At 43.2% G+C, this 13879-nt stretch overlaps 1 pseudogene; it reads right to left on the reverse strand.

Annotated features, from left to right (window-relative positions):
- Positions 1-10457: 10457 nt before the first annotated feature.
- Positions 10458-10797, reverse strand: LOC118675566 (annotated as a pseudogene).
- Positions 10798-13879: the final 3082 nt, after the last annotated feature.

The following is a 13879-nucleotide window of genomic DNA, read 5'->3' on the forward strand; positions in this document are numbered from 1 at the left end:
AACTTGGTTTAGTTGCAACCACGTTTTCTAGAAAAAGAGGAGAGTGGACAATAATTTTAGAGTTTTAGAAATTCTGTTTTTGTTTGTTCATTTGGTCTATGTATTACATAAAAGTCTTGCTTGGTTTTCATACATAATGATGACTTGTTCGCCAATTATCTGGTTTGATTTTTCCAAAAGTTGGTATAGATTTGCCACATTTAGTCCACATTTTTCTGTCTGGTTTCTTTGACACTGATATCATTAGACATGATTCAGAATTCAGGTGAGAATGAGAGTAGAGATCATTGAAAAAAGGGGAAGCTAATTAACTGGTCCAGGTAGACTTTAGCTTTCGTGAATATGTATAAAATATACAACTACAAGGGACCAGTCGTGATAAGCAGCCTGGAAGGCAGAGAGGATACAGGAAAGAACCTGGGCTTTGGCACCAACTGGCCACTTTCATGTGATCCTGGGCAAGCTGCTTGAACTCTGTAATTCTTGTCTGTGGAATGCGAGGAGTAATATCTATCACATAGTGCTGCTGTGAGAATTAAAATGAGATAAATTATGTGACTGTTGCAGGCTTACATGTAAAGGTCTTTTGCATGCATAGGAATGCCTTGAGATGACTCCTGTTTGTCAGTCCTACTTAGGGTATGTGTGATCTAATATACTCCAGTCTCTAACAGGTGAACAGTTAATAATGTCTAATCAGTTGCTGCATTAGTTAGGATGGCTAGGTTATACTGCAGTAACATGCAACCCCTAAATCTCAATGGCTTTCAAAGAAATTAAAAAGGTTGTTCTTTTTTGTTTTTCACTTAAGCAGAGGCCATTGCAGGTTTGTCTGACTCTTTTGAAGGGCTCAGCAAGATACCTCCTTATGCAAATAGGCTCCTGTGAAGCTGAAGCTGGAGAGGGTTGTGCAATGAGGATGTGTTGCTTTGGCTCAGATAAGAAATGCCATTTCTACTCACTTTTCATTGGTAAAAGCAAGACATATGGCCATGCCTAAATTAAGGAACTATAGAAATGCAATCCTCTGTGTTCCCAAAAGAGAGATGCAGAATTATTGGTGCCAAGCACTGGGGTCTACTAGTCTACCACAGTCAATGATCTCTAATCAAAAGAGGAACAGGGGTGGTGGTATCTGTGGGGGTGTTAAAAGGTACTAGAAAAGTTATTAGAATTCTAAACTTTGAAAAATACACGCAAAACTTATTGGCCACTCTAGTGATTTCTGAAAATGATACTCTGCTTTAAAATAATAAGGCTGTTCCTTTACTTATATATTGCCATCAGCATATTTTCTATTCCCTATTTTTCATCTTTTCTGCACTTTTGTGACTCCAAGAAGTGGCAATGAATAGTACCAAGCACATAGTAAGTGCTTACAATTCATTTGTTGATTGATTAACACCATCCCAAAGAAACCACATTTGTCAAGGCAATGAATTGATATATTATGTCCAAAGTCACAAGGCAGCGAGGGAGCCAGAAAGAGACTTTCATGCTTACTGCCATTGGCCACAAGACTACCTTTATTACTTCCTTGAGAAAAGTTGGCACCAGGAGAGTTATTCATGCTTGTTGGCAGTTTTCAAAGGTGATTACCGAGAGTAGCCTTGGACTGTAGTCCTGCCTAGAATGCCGGGAGCAGTAATGGTGTAAACACTGTCAGGCACAATTAAAGAAAAGTCCCGACTGCAGGTCACTTCACAGCATCTGCCCAGAGAGAGAAGTACAAACTGCCACCCATCTTCCAAAACTCAGCTCATATGCCACTTCCTCTGTAAAGCCATTGCTAATGCCCACTCAGAATTAGTAGTCTCTGTGGATTTTTATACTTTTGGTGCTAGAGGGTCAAATTTATATTCATAGCATTTCCAGGTCCTTTTCTGGATTTTTTTCTACCTCCCTGAAGACACAGATCTGAGATTGTTCAGATTTACTGCCCCAGCATCTGAGATTCTTCTTAGACAAAAGGGGACAAAAAGAACTCTTTGCTGAATGAAATAGAAGCCTTGCACTCAGAGCTTCTATTGAGTTTTTTAAAAACCCCAAACGGCAGAACTTGCCTCAGCCCTTGCTGTGTTTTACAAACCAACATCTATATGCAAAGAAGGAAGGTGGGGACGTCACGTTTGTATGCTCAGTCCATGCCAGAGAGAGAAATTGCTTCCATCTAGAGCCAAGGTCTCCTGTACAATTCAATTTGATCCCCAATGGCCAAGCTGATTGTCAGCTCCAGCCTTTCTTCGCAGTAAACCTTAATCCCTCATAATTTGCCATGAAATTAGTGGGAGTTGGCTGTTGCAGGCGTGAATAACAGAGGTCTAGTTCAAAGCTCCCCAGGCCTATTTAGGCGAGGTGGGGATGGGGCTGCGCCCTGAAGAGGAGCAGGTGGAATGGGGATTAGGTCACATGGTGGAAAGGGGCTGCAGTGGGCAGGCAGCTGGTGAAGTCCCAGGTGTGTGTGAGTTGGCAGGGGTACAAAGAGAGGAGAGCTGCAAACAGCTCAAAGTCCCTGGGCTGTGCAGCTGCTTGTTTGGCACTTTCGTAGGACCCACCTGTAGTGTTGATGGAAACAACCCACTGCTAGGAGCTGGGAACAGAAAGGTGTGGCGGCCCCACCCCTCCCGGCAGAAGGCAAGAAGCAAGCTTGCTCAGGGGCTACCGAGGAAAGGATCTCTCTTGCACTGTGTAGCCCCTGGTGCTGACGACAGGGCCGGTCTGGCTTTTCATCTCAAAAGGTGGCCTTTGGAGGATTAAGATACAGATATTTATTTTCTTTCCAATCCGGGGCCTATTCCCAAGTACTCGTAGAAAGTGAAAAACTCCCTGAGCTGGAGAGTTAAGTCAACAGGCAGAGATGCTCAGAGAGAAAACACAGGCTCAAGGCCGAGAGCAAAAATAAATGATGATCCCTTGTCCTGGGCTGCGGGGAGTTCATGTAAACAAACTCATCACAACAAGCCCTCCGTAATCTGTTTCTGTCCCACTGCTAATCGCTTCTGTGGTTTCTGCAGAGCAGAACGCGTTCTCCGTGCGGAGGCTAGTATTTCAGATTTAGTTACTGTGAATTATGGAACTTCTCCTGATCCCCGAGGACAAAAGGGAACTGCTGGCCACAAACCCAAACAACTGCTGCTCCTGCCGGTGAGACAGCAATCTTTCTCGGGCGCACGGGATTGTTAAGAGCGGCGATCTCTTCTCTCCCATTAAGGCCAGCCTCCAGAACAGTCCCGGAGCAGGTTAAGTCCATTCCTCACCACCTACTGCTCTGTTTTAGCGTCTCCCATCTCTGCTTTTAAATGCAATTCGTAGAGCCTGCTGATCTGCCCACGCGAAACATCGATCCACCCATTCTTCTTACTCAGAATCCCAGTGTGTGTTTGGAGGTGGGGGCGGGGAGACATGAGAACAAGGGCATCCCGTGCAGGGCTCACTCACAGACTGAAGGATCTGGGTATGGCTGTGACATTGATTGTCAAGAAGATGTAAGCAAAGAACCCGTGGGAAAGACTTTTGTTTTCCCTGTTCAAGTCCCACCCACTCTAGATCGGCCTTCTTTCCTACCTGGAGTGAAGACGTGGCGTCTAGAGTACCTCTTGCTCCCATGAAGAGGAAAGCTTTCCGCAAAGGTGTCAGAGCAGGGGCAGAGAAGGAGGCGGGCCCTCAGTGGCATGCTGAGCCATACCACCGACCCGACTACTTAACCCTGAACTTCCTGTTATAGAGGAGGAGAACCCGGTGGTTCCCAAACTCCAGTGGGCATTGGAATCACCTGGAGGGCTCATTAAGCCCAGGTTTCTGAGCTCCCCCTCCAGAGAGTCTGATTCAGAACGTCTAGATGGGGGCCGGAAGCAAGTTCCCAAGGGATGCTGCTGCCCATGGCCGGAGACCATGCTTTGAGAACTACTTAGTAAATTGTTTAGACTGCCGTCTGTTGAAGACACGGTTTTCCTAGAGTCATACCGTTCCCACTGGTACACTCTAACACCTCAATAGCTGTCCGGCTCACCTAATCCTTTAACTCCAGAAAGGGGCTGAAAAGGCATTTAACCACAAGGAGTAAATAACGAATGAGGTTTATAATATACTGGAGGCCCGGTGCCTGGCCTGTGGGATCCGGCTGAAACCGGCTCTCTGACTTCCCCTGAGTGGTCTGGGATTGTGAGAGGGTGCAGGCCAGCCGAGGGACCCCACTGGTGCACGATTGGGCAGGGAAGGGATGTGGGAGGTTGGCTAGCCAGGGAGGGACCCTGGGAGGGCTCCAGGGTGTGTCCAGCCTGTCTTGCTCAATCTCCATCGCTGGACCCCAGCAGCAAGCTAACCTGTGGGTCATAGCAACTGGTCGAGTGGCAGACTGTCTGCCCCCTGGTGGTCAGTGCATGTCATAGTGAGTGGTTGAGCAGCCTTAGCATATATTAGCATATTATGCTTTGATTGGTTGAACGGCCTACCAGTCGACCAGACATTTAACATATTAGGCTTTTATTATATAGGATTTGGGTTCTGATCAGAGAGGAATCATTAATTCAAAGAAAAGAATCTCTGTGTTTAACTTTGGGGCATCATTGCAGCTGAACGCAAGGATGAGACATTTTGGAGCGGGAGGACTTACCTGGAACCTCTGAAATCATACCAGAGAGACTCTCACCTTTTATACTTATGGTGGATTTTCTCTGGCACACTTTCCTTCTTTCTGGAGGCAGTAGAATACATTAGTTATTGGACTTGGGGCAAATGTTTAAACTTCTCTGAACCTCAGTTTTCTCATCTGTAAAATTGGAATGATACTCATCACAGGGGCTTATTGTAAGACGTAAGTGATGTGGGGGAACTAGAAGCCACCTGAGTGTTCATAATTGGGAGGATGAGCCAGTAAGGTGTGTGAGTGAATATGACAGATGATTATGTAGTTGTCAGAAGCAAGACAATAGTGCACAACAGCAACACAGACATTAAAAACAGAGTGCTTAGTGAATACAGACATATGATGCAAATTTTATAAGTTAAAAAAATAAAAATAGATGCATACTCAAAAATATTCATTATGCACATTATAAACAAAGATATATATTAAATATATTATATTGGTTGTCTGTGAGGGGTGAAGGAATGGGAATAGGACATGGATATAAAACTGTTTTAAAAAAAATAAACAAATGTCTATGAGGTTGGCAAAAATCAAAGTGTCTGATGCTACCAAATTTTAATGGAAACATGGAGAAAAGGAAGCTCTCATGCCCTGTTAATAGGAGTGCAAATTAGTGCAAATCTGTGCTACAGCTTACTATTATTCCCAATATCGATTTCCCTTCTTCTACGAAGTTGAACCCTGATTCTGTAACCTGGCACATGGCCACTCAGAATAACTCTCCATTTCCCAGACTCCTTTGAAGCTAGATGTTTCCATGTGAATAAGACCTAGCCAATGGTAGATGATTGGAATGGTAGATCCAATGGTAGATCATTTGAAATTTCCGGGGCTTATCCTTAAATCAGAGGAATGTCCGGTCTGAGGACCGTATAAGGCCTGAGAAATCATTTGGTCTGGCCCTCATTAAGGGTGAGTTAATTAAAAGTTTGACCAAATAGAGCAGGCTAATTTTTAAGTTGATAATTTTGTATAGCCCTCGAATGATATTATAAATATCCAAATGGCCCTTGGCAGAAAAAAATGTTCCCCATCCTTGTTTAAATGCCAGGGTCTCCATAAATAAATGGGGACAAACGGAATGGCAGAGTGAGATGGAAATGATCAGTCATGTCTAAAGTCTCCCCATTAGCTAACCCCGCCCAAAATGCACAAGTAGTAAATAAAAAATGCTTATGCTATCCTGGAAGGAAGAGGAAAATAGCCGTGGAATACACAAAATACATTATATAACTTGACATTGGCATTGCTGTACTCTAAGAGCATGAAACTGTTGGGAGCCGGTAGCCTTAAACAAATGTGAAGCGTTAGCACAGCGGTAAGAGAAGTTTTAATAACTACTCTCTAAACCTCTGCTTCAGCCCCCAGATATATTAACAAAAACAGTGTCCCCTGTTTGTGCACTATTCAACACACGCATACATAAATATCTCAGAGCTTGTTTTTGATAATTGGGCGGTCTCTTGAAGAAAAAGATTATGAATTTAATTTGTTAAGATTTCTCTTTCCTAAAAAAAAGCTATATGGTTCTTAGTCAGCTGCTTGTTTCAATAACAGTTTGTCTACCACTAAAAGCCGCAGCTCCACATCTGTTCCTAATAAAAATCTATAATCAGCAATGCCCATTGCCTTTCAAAACTTATTTTCTTCATCCCCAAACTATGCACAGACCTGGCCAAAGCTTATTTCTGTTGTCACCAAGACATAATGGCATTGCGTTTATTCCAGGATAAATAAATCAGCTGTGATTCCAAGTAGAATCAGTGTCAGCCACTTAGGCGAGTGAAAATTTGAGCCTTAATTGCAAATTGACGTTTTCACTTATTAAAATGCTGGAGTATGCAGGTTTTTTGTTTTTAAGTTTACGACATTCAAACCTTTGTGATACTTTGTTTCAGGTCACAAGGCTAACAGACATTTGATAATAAAAACAGTCCCCATTTTCTGGAAAAACAGACTCTGGAGGCAGCAACCTTACAAAACCCTCTCCACAAGAAACATTTATTTATAAAAATGGTAGACTTCGAATTGAGCCTGGAAGACAACAGACCAGGCCACAATCTAGCAAAGAACTTCAGCCGGACCTGGCCTGGGGCCTGCAGGTTCCTGGATAAGAGAATTCGGAGTGGTCTGCAGGCCCAGTGGGGCAGACTGCGATGTGAAAACCAGCCCCCTAGGAAAGGATAATATATAACTCTGGGTGAAAGTTTAGTGCCACTTTTCCTGGCAGGGACAAACCCTCTGTATTTTCTTTTTCCTCCGAGAACAGTTGATTTTCAATGTTTTCTCAGCTTTGAGCCATTTAGAAAGAGAAGCACGTGTTGGGAGCTTCAGGAAATTTCTGTTTGTCCTAAAGCTATAGCAAAATAGGGTCAGTGTGCAGAGCAGTGGCGTGAAGCAACAGGAGGCTCAGCGGGCACAGTGCACGGTGACACAGGCAGAGAGAGGAGGGGTCCGGAGCGGCCGTGAGACCCCGCAGCCTCAGGAGCAGCTCTGAGAGCTCCCTGCTCAGGATTTGTAACTCCAGGACGACTAGCTTCACGGGTCAGAGGTGGACAGCAATCATCGGTCACTTCAGACAATGGTATTCCTAGTTCTACTGCTTACATCTAATAGGCATTTTTAAGCTACAACCAAATCATTAAAAGATGCTGAAAACAGCATATTCTCTTGTGAAGGATGTGAATTTTTTATTAAAAACCATAGTTTTTAAACCCAAGGCCTATAGAGTGTGACATTTCGACAAAGGCTTTGTGTGGGTGAAAGGAGGGGGCACGAAAAGGGCTATTTGATATTGTAGGCAAGGGAAGATACCATGGGAGAATGACTTCAGGGTTCTTTATTTTTCTACCAGGAAACTCTTTTTTTTTTTTTAAAAAAAAAATATATATATTTTACTGATTTTTTACAGAGAGGAAGGGAGAGAGAGAGTTAGAAACATCGATGAGAGAGAAACATCGATCAGCTGCCTCCTGCACACCCCCTATTGGAGATATGCCTGCAACCAAGGTACATGTCCTTGACCGGAATCGAACCTGAGACCCTTCAGTCCACAGGCTGACTATCCACTGAGTCAAACTGGTTAGGGCCAGGAAACTCTTCTTTGTGATGTGCAAGAACACTATTTTAGCCCTAAATCCATTAGGGCTGTGCTGGTTTGTGCTCCTTTCAATGAGTTTATGTATAAAGAAAGAAATAATTGGGCTTTGTGCACAGACGTCTGCAGCAGATTGTCCCAGAAACCCTTGAGCAAACTGGGATTGTGTTCCCAAAAGGGCAGAGTTAGAATTGCCTCCTGATCTACCATGAACCGAAGAGTCAAAAACAGACAGTGGGCTGCCACACTACGGGACCCCCAGGATAGAATGAGGAAGAGCTACAAGGTGTCCTGTGAGGTCAGAGACGGGAAGCTCCTGGCCCATGCTGACAATTCCAGAGCCCCCTCCCTCGTGTCCATTTGCACAGGGACATCTGTGTTGGGTGCCTGAGGTGAAGGGTGTTATTTTGCATGAGCACCTGGAAAGAGAAGGTGAAGAAAAGGAGGAGAGGATCCAAGTTCTCGACTCCCCACCACCCTGAGGGTTTGCCCAGAAACCGTAAAATCTGAACCACGTGCAGGCCCAGGCCCAGAAGCAGCTGTGGTCACTACAGTCTCGAGGAGAAACAGAGCTGCTTGCCCTCCTTTCCTCTCTCCCAGAGCCCACAGAGAATCTGCGGTGCTGAGAAGAGGAGACTCCGAGGAGGCTCAGGTGCTGCGCCTGGTGGGACCTTTCTCAAGAGGACACTGGCAGCAGGAATGCTGGGCAAGGGCCTTGGCAAAGCTGACATAGAAGAATGTAAACAGAAATAAATTGAGGGAGATGTATAGAGATCCTGCAATTACAGCAAGTGGAAGGTGGTAGAAGCTAAGACCCCTTATGGTTTCTATTTCAATGTAAATATAATCTCATTTGTATCCATAGGAGGGTGAAGCTTGATGTATTCAACTTATGCATATAAAGAACCAAGAAATACCTATTGCACCCCCAGCCGAGTCCCTGCCCAATGAAGAGAGGATCCAGCAGACTCCAGGCTTTCAGGGGCCAACCGGAGTCTGTAGAGGTTCCATGACTGAGAACTACGTGGCCCTTGGAGAGGACGAGCTGGGTGTCCTTGGCCGAGGGCAGTCTGGAATGGCAGTAAATGGCCCTGGGCCTGCTCTCTGTCTTCATTAATGCACTCATTTATCCAACCAATGTTCACTGAGCACCTAATATGTCCCATGTACTACTCTAGGTGCCAGAGATACTGGGATGAACAAAAAGGATGAAAGCTCCTGCCATGATGGGGCTTACAGTTTAAAAAGCAGGCAGGTAATAGGGTGTGTTTTCAAACTGCATAGTGCATTGGACAGGAATGAGAGCTAAGGATAAAAATAAAGCAGAGAAGGTGGATGGGAAGGTGTGGTCTCAGAAAGGGTGGTCAGGAAAGGCGTCACGCAAGGGAGGTGGCATTTGAGTGGAGCATGGAGTGGGCTATGTAGACACATGCATTCTCCAGGCTCGAAATGGGGTTCTGCTATAGAGTCTGCAGGGCCCACACCTTGACCTCAGGTTGCCAGTCGCACTGCAGCGGGAAAAGGCTGATGTCTGTGGGACCCCAGAGTCCTCCCACCCTGGAGACAGGCCCAGGCTCAGCAAACTTCAAAGGGGCCCCTGAAAAGGCGCTTGTTACAAAGCAAGAGCCCTTTACCATATGGGACATTTCCCTTAAAAAAATCCTTTTTACTAGAAAAGCAAATAATTTTGGGGAAACTGTGTTGCTGATACAAAGGCAAAAGAGATCAGGCTGTTTAGGATTAACTAACGTGTGCTACGAAGCAGGATGAAACTTGCCTTTTGGGAGGGGGAGTTGAAGGTGAAAAGGTAATGTGCGCCTGCAGGTTGAGATTTGCACACAGAATTGGCAGAGTGCTGGCTTTCAGCAGGGTGACGGCGAAGAAGCTGGGACACATCTCCTGCGAACTTTTCAGGTGAAGGGGGCTGGCTCGCTGAGACTTTGCTGATAAGTGACAAAAATTATGTGGGTAATGATTTGACATTTTTACTGTTAAAGCCTCTACTGAAACAGAATGCGTAAATTAGCACTCTTAGGAGAACTGGTTAGAGAAAAAACAAAATGGGGATCATGAACCCAATTAAGTGACATCTTTCAGGCCTCTGATGCGAAATTCCCGCGGGAATGGGGAGTGAGTAGGATGCTCTGAGTGTGCAGAAACTTTGTAAAGCTGACAAGTGTGTGCTTTGTCAAGTTGCGTAGCAGAATCCTCAGCTGATTTTATAACTGAGATTTATGTCTCTAACAAAACAAGATCCAAGCAAAAGAATGACTCTGCTAGTCTTTCCTGAGAGGGATTAGTTCTCTGAAGATATTGTTTAGTTTGCCACATTATCTATTTTTTTCTAAATTATCCACATCGCCCCAAGTGGGGACTCCAAATCCAGTGTCCCCATCAAATCCATTTCCCCACTGAATGAAGAATGCAGTAATACTCTGCTTAAACTTCATTGCTATCTGTGAAGAACCCAGTAAGAATCATCGACATTAAGAAGGTCTATGTAGGGAAGGTAGAGAGAATGCATGGGGGGGAGGGGGGGAAAGAATCTCACATTGATTATTTCCTTCCCTGCCCCCCAACATCACCAAATAATTTATTTGGAACCACAATAAAAGAATATTTGACAGTTGTTGAAATGTATGTTTATTCTGATACTTCTGATCAGTTGTACAACTTATCTAGGACTAATTACCAGATAAAATGTACACTTCTTTAAAAATGGGGTTTTTCAATGACTTCCAATTTGGGATCTTCGAGTCTGAAGTCAGGGAACACAGTCATGTCTGCCTTACCGTACATTTGCTTCTACGCTTGCCGATATTCGGGGCCAGTACCAGTAGGTCCCCCAGCTGACTGTCGCTTAGTTCTGTGTCCTCTAACCTTGTCCACAAAGAGTTTCTGTACAGGATCAAGCTCCTTATTAAATGCCACTGCTGTAACACCAACATTCCTCCTCAAATGGCCTCAAATGGGCTGAGACTGCAGACTGAGTGATGGAGGAGAGCAGGGACAGCCTCTGAAGAATCCTGCCGATTCTGTCGCTCGCACTCATCCCAAGCTGCCAGGGCCACCGCCAATGCCACCATTCTCCTGATGACTTTCTAATAAAACTGTTCATTCTATCAGAAAGTCGAGGAAATTAAGCAGAAACAGACAGATTCATTTAAACCCAACTTCTCTACTATTGTGTAGGTTGCTTTAACCCTATTTTGACATTAGTTATTAAATAAATGGTGCTATTTTTCACAGCTATGAAACAACTGAGCTGAAGTTACCCATATCTACAGGATTATTCTGTATTTAATTTTAATGTACAAGGGTTGAAAAAATTACATGGCTATAGGACAGATTCACAGATTGCACGGGTTCCATCCAACAAAGTGGCTATTTGTCAGGAAGTGTAACAGAGTTTTTAAGAAATTAAAATAGAAAATAACAATAATAGCAACGATTTATTGAGTGCCTACTATGCGACAGGGACTTTACGCGTAGTTTATATCTCTAATCCTTCCAACAATTCTGCAGAATTGTTGTTCCACTTATTCACGTATTCATTGCCTGATTCTTATATATGTGCCCTGACTGGGGCCGAACCACAGCCTGAGCGTGCCGGGAAGATGCTCTAACTGACTGAGCTACCCGGCCAGGGCAAACCCACATGACAGTTAACCAATAATGCAAAAAAAAAAAAAAAAAAAGCATTTTTATGTTGTGTGTTTTTCCCCCCCCAAAAAACGCATTTTTATGGCATTTTTGATATTCCTAAGAGTTATAAATTAAAAGTGAAAAATCATTGGGTGAGAGGCCAGCTCTGCTCTACACCCACATTATGACTGACCTTCTCTGAGTCTGTTTCTCCATGTAGAAGAATGGGGGCGGTAACAACTCTCTCACAGGCTGTTGCTCAGACTCTTTAGCACGATATCCTAGAACCTTATGATCTCCGTTCCAGTCCAATCTACTGTTCCTTCTATCACGCCGAGTACCTGGCATCTTGCCTCTTTGCAGTTATTTTTTCCCCCTCCAACAGAGCAAACAGCTCTGGCTCTGTTTTGTTCCTTATCCAGGGTGACCCAGCACTGCCTCGCCTATGGGCCTCTCCTCCGCTTGGAAACCTTTTCCTGCATCCGCAGCCTGAACTAAGAGTTCCTCCCTCACTTTTACTTGAACTATAGTTTCTCATCTGGACCATGTCTTAATCCTGTGTTTCTTCACTGTGCTCTATGCAGAGTGGTACTCAGTAAATGCTGAATGAGATCACTGGGTCAAATGGAAGTTCCATTTTTAACTTTTTGAGGAAACTCCATACTGTTCTCCATAGTGGCTGCACCAATGTACATTCCCACCAACAGTGCATGAGGGTTCCTTTTTCTCCGCATCCTCTCCAGCACGTGTCGTTTGTTGATGTGTTGATGATAGCCATTCTGACAGGTGTGAGATGGTACCTCATTGTCCTTTTGATTTGCATCTCTCGGATGATTAGTGACTTTGAGCATGTTTTCATATGTCTCTTGGCCTTCTGTATGTCCTCTTTTGAAAAGTATCTATTTAAGTCCTTTGCCCATTTTTTGATTGGATTGTTGATCTTCCTTTTGTTAAGATGTATGAGTTTCCTATAAATTTTGGAGATTAGGCCCTTATCAAATATAACATTGACAAATATGTTCTCCCATGCAGTGGGCTTTCTTGTTGTTTTGTTGTGGTTTCTTTTGCTGTGCAGAAGCTTTTTATTTTTATGTAGTCCCATTTGTTTATTTTCTCCTTAGTTTCCATTGCCCTAAGAGCTGTATCAGTAAAAATATTGCTACAACGTATGTCTGATATTTTGCTGCCTAGGGATTATTCTAAGATTTTTATGGTTTCCCGTCTTATGTTTAAGTCCTTTATTCATTTTGAGTTTATTTTTGTGTATGGTGTAAGTTGGTGGTCGAGTTAAAAATGAAACTCCCATTTGACCCAGTAATCTCACTTCTAGGAATATATCCCAAGAAGTCAGAAACACCAATCAGAAAGGACATATGCACCCCTATGTTCATAGCAGCACAATGTATAATAGCTAAGATTTGGAAACAGCCTAAGTGCCCATCAGCAGATGAGTGGATTAAAAACAGTGGTACAGCTACATAATGGAATACTATAATGCTGTAAAAACGAAAGAACTCTTACCATTCGCAACAGCATGGATGGACTGGGAGAGCACTATGCTAAGTGAAATAAGCCAGGTGGAGAAAGATAAATATCACATGATCTCACTCATTTGTGGAATATAATGCACAACATAAACTGATGAATCTTGGTTCTTATATATGTGTACAGGGCACATATATAAGAATCAAAAATAGATCCAGAGACAGAGAAGCATTGAACAGACTGCCAAACGTCAGAGGGAAGGCAGGGGAGAGGAGATGGGTGGGGTGAGAGATCGACCTAAGGACCTTGTATGCATGCATATGAGCATAACCAATGGACACAGACACTAGGGAGGTGAGATCTTGTGCTGGGGGGTGGGAGTGGCCAGGGAGAGGTCAATGGGGGGAAAGGAGACATATGTAATACTATATGTAATACTTTAAAAAATAAAGAATTAAAACAAAACAAAACAAAATAAAAATAAATGCTGAATGAAGGAATGGACCTTCCCGATCAGCACAAGGAAGGGGTTGGGGAAGGTTTTTTTCCCTTACCTAGACTCTACTCAGTAATTAGTTTCATTGCCAGAAAGACGTATATAAAACGTCATTTTAAACACTGCCTTTTCCAGTGAGGATCTGAGACTCCACCGCTTAAAATCTCTTGCAAAACTCCAGTAAAGACATGATTTGGAGGAAAAGTAAACAGTAATCTCCACATGTTTTGATGGTGTACTCTTATGATGAAAAAGGTTTTTAAAAAACATTGTTTTAAAAAATATGTTATATTTTTTGTGTAAATACACTTGAAATTTTAGATAACCCCAATATACATCTACTTACTATATTTATAAAGTATGTATGTATCCTACTATATTAATTAATATGATATATAAGACATATACAGAAAATGAATTTTTTAAGTACAGAAAAAAAAATAAAGTTTTAATATTTTATTTTTACACCCTAATAAATGGTTTGGCACAAGAAAGACTAATCTTGGCT

This window comes from Myotis myotis, unplaced genomic scaffold (assembly GCF_014108235.1).
Source record: "Myotis myotis isolate mMyoMyo1 unplaced genomic scaffold, mMyoMyo1.p scaffold_m19_p_2, whole genome shotgun sequence".
Lineage (NCBI taxonomy): Eukaryota > Metazoa > Chordata > Mammalia > Chiroptera > Vespertilionidae > Myotis > Myotis myotis.